The 6765-nt window shown below is 47.4% G+C and overlaps 1 pseudogene; it reads left to right on the forward strand.

Moving 5' to 3' along the window:
• Positions 1 to 1728: 1728 nt before the first annotated feature.
• LOC137534224 (large ribosomal subunit protein eL43-like) lies at positions 1729 to 2779 on the forward strand (annotated as a pseudogene).
• The last annotated feature ends 3986 nt before the right edge of the window (positions 2780 to 6765 follow it).

A 6765-nucleotide genomic window follows, 5' to 3' on the forward strand; every position in this document is an offset into this window, starting at 1 on the left:
TCCTATACTTAACATTGAGGCAGAAACGCATCCGCAATCCAAAAAATGCCTCACCCAGGCATTTTTCGTTTCCGCAAAACGCCTCCCGCTCTGGTGTGCACCACCCCATTGAGATACATTGACCAAGCAGATCCGCAGCCGCAAGCGGATCTGAAAACGCCCAAAAAGCCGCCCGGTGTGCACCAGCCCTGAATTATAAACAGCAGACATGACAGTCTAATGTAAGATCATTCAGCTGTAAAAAACAAACAGACGTAATTACCCTTTGAAACACTAAAGGTGGCCATACATCAGGCGACTTGGCAACCAATTGACCATCCAATTCAATTATTATAATCGATTTGGATGAAAATCAGTGCCGCCAAGTGCATGCCCGACCGACAATGTGACCAATTTAAGGATGGAAATTGGTCAGATTCTGGATCGCGCATGATGCGAGATGTTGCTTGATCGTGTGCGTGGCGGTAAGGACGTGCAATTTCCTGACGATCGACGAAACCCACCACGCTGTTCCCCCTAATGTCAATGTCAAGACATCCTTTATTAACCACTTGAGGACCCCAGTGTTAAACCCCCCTAAAGACCAGGCCTTTTTATTGTTAATTGGCCACTGCAGCTTTAAGGCCAAGCCGCAGAGCCGCACAACACAGCACACAAGTGATTCCCCCGCCCCTCTTTTCTCCCCACCAACAGAACTCTCTGTTGGTGGGGTCTGATGGCCCCCCCTGTGTTTATATTTTTTTTAATAAATATTTATGTTGTTGTTTTTTTTTTTTTTACTATACACCTTTTTTTTTTTTTTTTCTAAACCCCTCCCTACCCAACCCCCCCCCCCCCTCAAGGCAGCCAGTCCTGCGATCGGCTGTCATAGGCTTCTGCCTATAAGAGCCAATCGCTCTCTTGTCTCCCAGCTGTCCCCAGTACAGCGCTGCTGCTGATTGCATTGCTGTACTAACAGAAAAGACGGCAGTTTCGCCGTCTAACAGTCTCCCAAGCGGCAATCGGCGCTCGGAGACTTAAGGCAGGGCAGAGCTCGGCCCCCCGAGCAGGATCTCCTGCAAAGTGCAGCCCCAGGACTTGACGCCAATTGGCGTTAGGCGGTCCTGGGGCTGCCGCCGTGACCACGCCCATTGGCATGGGGCAGTCTTTAAGTAGTTAAAGGACCACTATCGTGAAAAAAGTAGGTTTTGGACCAGTCCCTCTCTTAAAGAGAAACTCCAACCTAGAATTGAACTTTATCCAAATCAGTAGCTGATACCCCCTTTTACATGAGAAATATAATGCTTTTCACAAACAGACCATCAGGGGGCGCTGTATGACTGATTTTGTGCTGAAACCCCTCCCACAAGAAGCTCTGAGTACTCTGGGCAAACTGCCACAATGTAACAATGTTCACAGACAGGAAGTAGCTGCTTACAGCTGTCTCTAACAGCCAAAACAGCTAGGAGCAGCTACATAACCTGTCCACGGTAAAAATGTCACCATGTAATAAATGTCAGAATGTAAATCAGGGAGAGGAAAGATTTTACAATGGGCAAACACTGACTAAATCATTTATACATAATTATGGTAAAAAATGAAGCACTTTTTTTACTACATTATTTTCACTGGAGTTCCTCTTTAATGGGGGATTCTCAGGGTTTTCTTTGTTTTCAACAGCATTTCCTGAACAGCCTGAACAGCAGTTGCAACGTCTAACTGACAAAATAATGCGGGTCCTAGAGGAAGATGGCCAAACAAACCAAGAAGGTGGGCATTGTGAGTAAACATGAGACCCATTATGGTGCTTTCCTGAGGAAGATGGTTATTATTTATTATTATTTATTGTATTAATAAAGCACCAACATATTACGCAGCGCTGAACATTAATTTAGGTTACAGACAATATTGAGGGGTGACATACAGCAATATGACAATACAGGAATACAAGAAAACCAGATCACACAGCACAGTATGAGTACCAGGTAATGCTTAGTCATTCACTGGATGGAGCATGGAGATTAGGCAAGTTAGGTTCACTCAGATGCATAGCATGGGTGCACAGTAATGGAGGTGCATGATCAGGTAGGACACAAAAGGAGGAGGACCCTGCCCAAAGGCTTACAATCTAGAGGGAGAGGTAAGGACACGAATGGTTGGGGACCAGAGTTCAGCTGTAGGTTTAGAGCACTTGTGAGGGGTAGTAGGCCAGAGTGAAAAGGTGAGTTTTGAGGGCTTTCTTGAAGATGTTGAAGGAGGGGGCTGCCCTAATGGGTGGAGGTAGGGAGTTCCATAGTGTTGGAGCAGCTCTTGAGAAGTCCTGGAGGCGTGCATGGGACTGGGTGATGCGGGGGGCGGTTAGGCGAAGTTCATTGGAAGAGCGGAGTGAGTGGCTAGGTGTGTACCTCTGAGTAAGATCGGAAATGTAGGTTGCCCAGGTTTTGTGGACAGATTTGTAGGTCAGACACAGTATCTTGAATCTGATTCTGGACTGGATAGGAAGCCAGTGGAGGGATTCCAGGAGGGGATCTGCCGTGGTGGAGCGATGGGAGCAGTGGATAATTCTGGCTGCCGCATTCATGATGGACTGCAGATGGTTAAGAAAATTGAGATCTGTCAACATGCTAAGTACACATGCTGCTTCTGTGACAAGACCAAATTGAAGAGGAAGGCTGTTGGAATCTAGTACTGCGGTTCTTGCATGAAAATTGTGGCTGGTGGAGCCTGGACTTACAACACCACTTCTGCTGTCACAATGAAATCTGCCATCAGAAGCTTGAAGGAACTGAAAGACCAGTAGAGCCACTGTCCTTCTGGAAATCTATCCTTGTGTTTTGCTGGACTGTTCTTTAAAGGAATACTGTAGGGGGTCGGGGGAAAATGAGTTGAACTTACCCGCGGCTTGTAATGGGCCCCCGCAGACATCCTGTGCCCGCGCAGCCACTTACCGATGCTCCGGCCCCGCCTCTGGCTCACTTCTGGAATTTCCGACTTTAAAGTCAGAAAACCCCTGCGCCTGCGTTGCCGTGTCCTCGTTCCTGCTGATGTCACCAGGAGTGTATAGCACAAGCCCAGTATGGTCTGTGCCTGCGCAGTACGCTCCTGGTGACATCAGGGGAAGCGAGGACACGGCAACGCAGGCGCAGGGGATTTCTGACTTTAAAGTCAGAAATTACAGAAGTGAATCGGAGCATCGGTGATGCCTGCGGGGGACCATTAGAAGCCCCGGGTAAGTTCAACTCATTTTCCCCCGACCCCCCCCTACAGTATCCCTTTAATAAAGGACGTCTTGTAAAATAGAAACTTTTCTGTCATGTTTAGGGGTAAGCTAGCTAGATAACCTGAAGTGTTAGTCTTGGTATTGTCTTGCTGCTGTATGTAAAGAAGTGTACCTGCACAGTGGGTTTGTATTTTGCTTTTGTTTTTATGCTGGAAATACATCCCTGTGAGCCAATCAAGGTGAACACAAAACATTTGGGGGATGCGACCGAGGGTTTTGGTCACATTTGTTCTCGAATATCGCAGCCCTTACCACTGCACACCCGATCGAGCATGCCAACCTAAGATTTTTCAGCATGTCCGATTGATACATGAGATTGATACATGCAACCAATTTCGGCCCGAAGTCATGCTCTTGGTGGCACCGATTTTTATAATATCAATAATAATTGTCTTATCTGATGGTTGATCGGCCGCTAAGTCTACAGATGTATAGCCACCTTTAGCTAGAGCAGTGTACATTCCACAGTGATACGTAAACTGATAAGCAGTAAGTGCTGTGATCTTCTGGGAAAGAGAGGGTTTTTTTACTGACACCACAAAGTTTTTCATGGACTTTACTGACAGCCCAAATTTGTTGACTTTTTTACTAACTGTCAGTAAATTTACTGACGGTGGGCAACACTGCTCAGGAGGTTTTGCTAGTTTGTGTCCCCAGCTGAATTAATTTGATCCAATGGCTGCAAAACCTTTAGCTAGCACTAGGCTAGGTGGTACAAGTGTCTGGCACTCCCCGATCGCCTGCGATCCACCCATTTATACATTACCCAGCCTGGCCCAAGCGATCGGTGCAGCCTCCCCGCACAGCTCCGGTCTTCACTATGGGGAGGATCGCCCATGACTTCATGACGTTGCTGACATCATGCGCAAACCCCGATCCTCCCCATAGAGAGACCCGAGCAGTGCAGGGAGGATGCGCAATCGCTGGAGCCAGGCTGGGTAATGTATAAACGGGGGAATCGGGGGGGGGGACACAGGCGATCAAGGAGTGCCGGACACTTGTACTAGCTAGCCTAGTGCTAGCTAAAGGTCTTGCAGCCATTGGATCAAATTAATTAAGCAAGGGGGACTCCTGAGGACAGAGAGTGGTATGCCCGACACAGTGTCGGGCATACCGCTATGGAGGTTAAAGCTGAATATTCACCTGAAGAGGGATTGGGGAACCTCACAGCAAAATCACCTGAAAATGAGCGCTCCCCAATCCATCCCCGCAGGAACACACATCATCATGCGATGGCTAACAAGAGGTTAAACTATAGCGCCACTTTGAGTCATCAGGAATCTTAAAGAACTGATCCATTCTGATGGTCGTAATCGCTGCACATCGCAAAACCTCCTTCCTGTAATCATGCGCATGTACCCATGTCGAGAAATCGCGGAAGCAATCGCTCAACCTTCAAAAAAAATGCCTTTGTTGGAAAATAGCCTTGTGGGTACGAGCCTTGAGGGGCCAGAGCCTTGTAGTCGGGAAAAGATTACTCAGTATCCAGAATGGACCAACATAAAACTATACCAACCTTGAGCAGGGTAGGATGGAACTCAAACAATTCCCATGGAAATGATTGACAAGATATGATCTTACTGTTGGCAAAACACTTCAGAAAACATATGTTTCATTAACAGACAGCCCTTCTCCCATGTATAATTATCTGGTTTGTTAATCATTTCTACCAGAAATGTTTATTCTGTAAATTTGAGTATATTCACTCTGCATGTCAACACATTCATAATTCCTTTCTAAAGTTGTGACATGAAGTTATCTCCCTTTTCTCTTGTGTACCTTCCTTCTGCGATTGTGTTTCCAAGGCAACCACCAACTGTTCCCTTCCGAGGGAAGTGTTTCATTTTATCATTTCCCGAGCTCTTAATTTAGCCATTTTCCCAATATATCAAGTAGCCGAAATGAAACGCTGCATACTTATTCTTAAAGTCGCGGGCGCACTTTTCTCAAGTGACAGCGTGCACCTTGGGGAATAGTCAGATATCAATAAAACATGGTTTTAATGTAGGGAAAAAAAATGAGTTAGTTATCGAGGTCGAAATACATAAACTGAGTTCAAGCTGTCATTATAAAATGAATACTGTTGATCCAGAAAAAAAGCAAAACAACATTTCTTTGTGGCAGCCGCAAATTTATCTGCACAGCGAGGAGGGAGAAGATGTGGCTGTATGAAATGAAGATGGACATGGGGATCTGCATAAAAGGAATAAAAAATTACTGTACTTTCACTGTAGAGTTTGACTAAAATCACTGCATGTTAGTAATCACATATCAGGCATGCTATATAATACGGCCCCATTGTGCAACAGTGTAAATAGCTAGAGGACAAATAAGTCTGTCCTTTCTGAGTACAGCGCGGCCCACAGGTATGATAGGGGCCACATTATTAGCGAAGGGACCATATGGGTCTGTGTAAGCATGTCATAAGGCAGGGCAGTTTCCAGGCTAAATTGCTCCCAGGGAGAGGGTAGTAAAAAGGAGCCCCCCCCCCCCCGGTGGGCTCAAAAATGTTATTTGCAATATTTAGCCCTCCCCCACACACAGGTGCGCCAGTGTAGATTAGCCAGCTATAGGTGCGCCAGTGTAGATTAGCCAGCTATAGGTGGCCCAGTATAGGTTAGGCAGCCATAGGTGCCCCCAGTATAGGTTAGGCAGCTGTAGGTGCCTTCAGTATAGGTTAGCCACCCACAGGTGCCTTTATTAACCTTCGCCGGGCTGCTCTCTCTCTCTCTGACCATCCCCACCGCTCACAGGAAGTAGTAGTTATACTACTACTTCCTGTGAGTGGCGGAAATGTTTAGAGGGAGAGCAGCCTGGCCACACGTGAGCATCGTCTGGAGCCCAGAAGGTGAGTAATTTCCAACTCCACGCTGCCGCACTGGAGGGGGAAGCACGGAGGGTACCCGAGGAAAGGAATGGGGGAGTCGGGTCCCTCTCCTTGTGGCTGAGTCCTATGTACTGCAACTGCTCCCCCCCCTCCCTCACAACCCCCTCCCTCTGGGGGACCGTGCGGGGCACTATGAGGGAGGGGGCCTCTATCAGCGCCCCTCGCGGTCCCCCCAGTCTCTAGGGTGTAGATGACATTTTTGCTGAGTCAGCTAGGTAGGTTACAGCTGATTGGTCAGGACATGTAGTCAAGGTGCTGGCAGGTAGTTGCCAAATAGAATACAATGTTGCACCAGCAAATGGAATATGAGTTTAGACTATATATAGGGGGTCCGTCTGATAGCAAGCTGTCAGTTCCAGAAGTGGCCAAGGATGAGCTCCTCACCCTCCACTCAATCTTTTCTCTAATTTTAGTCATAGTCAGCTTTAGGTGGTTAGTTTGAACCTCCACCAGACAGGTTTTGGACTAGTCCATGGCAGATTCTTAGGATTTCTTGTATTTCCTAGTGGATGTGGGAAGAGGGGGGGGGGGGGTCCAGACCAATGGAGGATGGCTTGGCGTCTGCTTAAACGCTGAGTGGTGGTGATGCCGGCAAGCTTCTCCCCGCCATGGAGTCAAG

This window comes from Hyperolius riggenbachi, chromosome 10, assembly GCF_040937935.1.
Source record: "Hyperolius riggenbachi isolate aHypRig1 chromosome 10, aHypRig1.pri, whole genome shotgun sequence".
In the NCBI taxonomy this organism is placed as follows: domain Eukaryota; kingdom Metazoa; phylum Chordata; class Amphibia; order Anura; family Hyperoliidae; genus Hyperolius; species Hyperolius riggenbachi.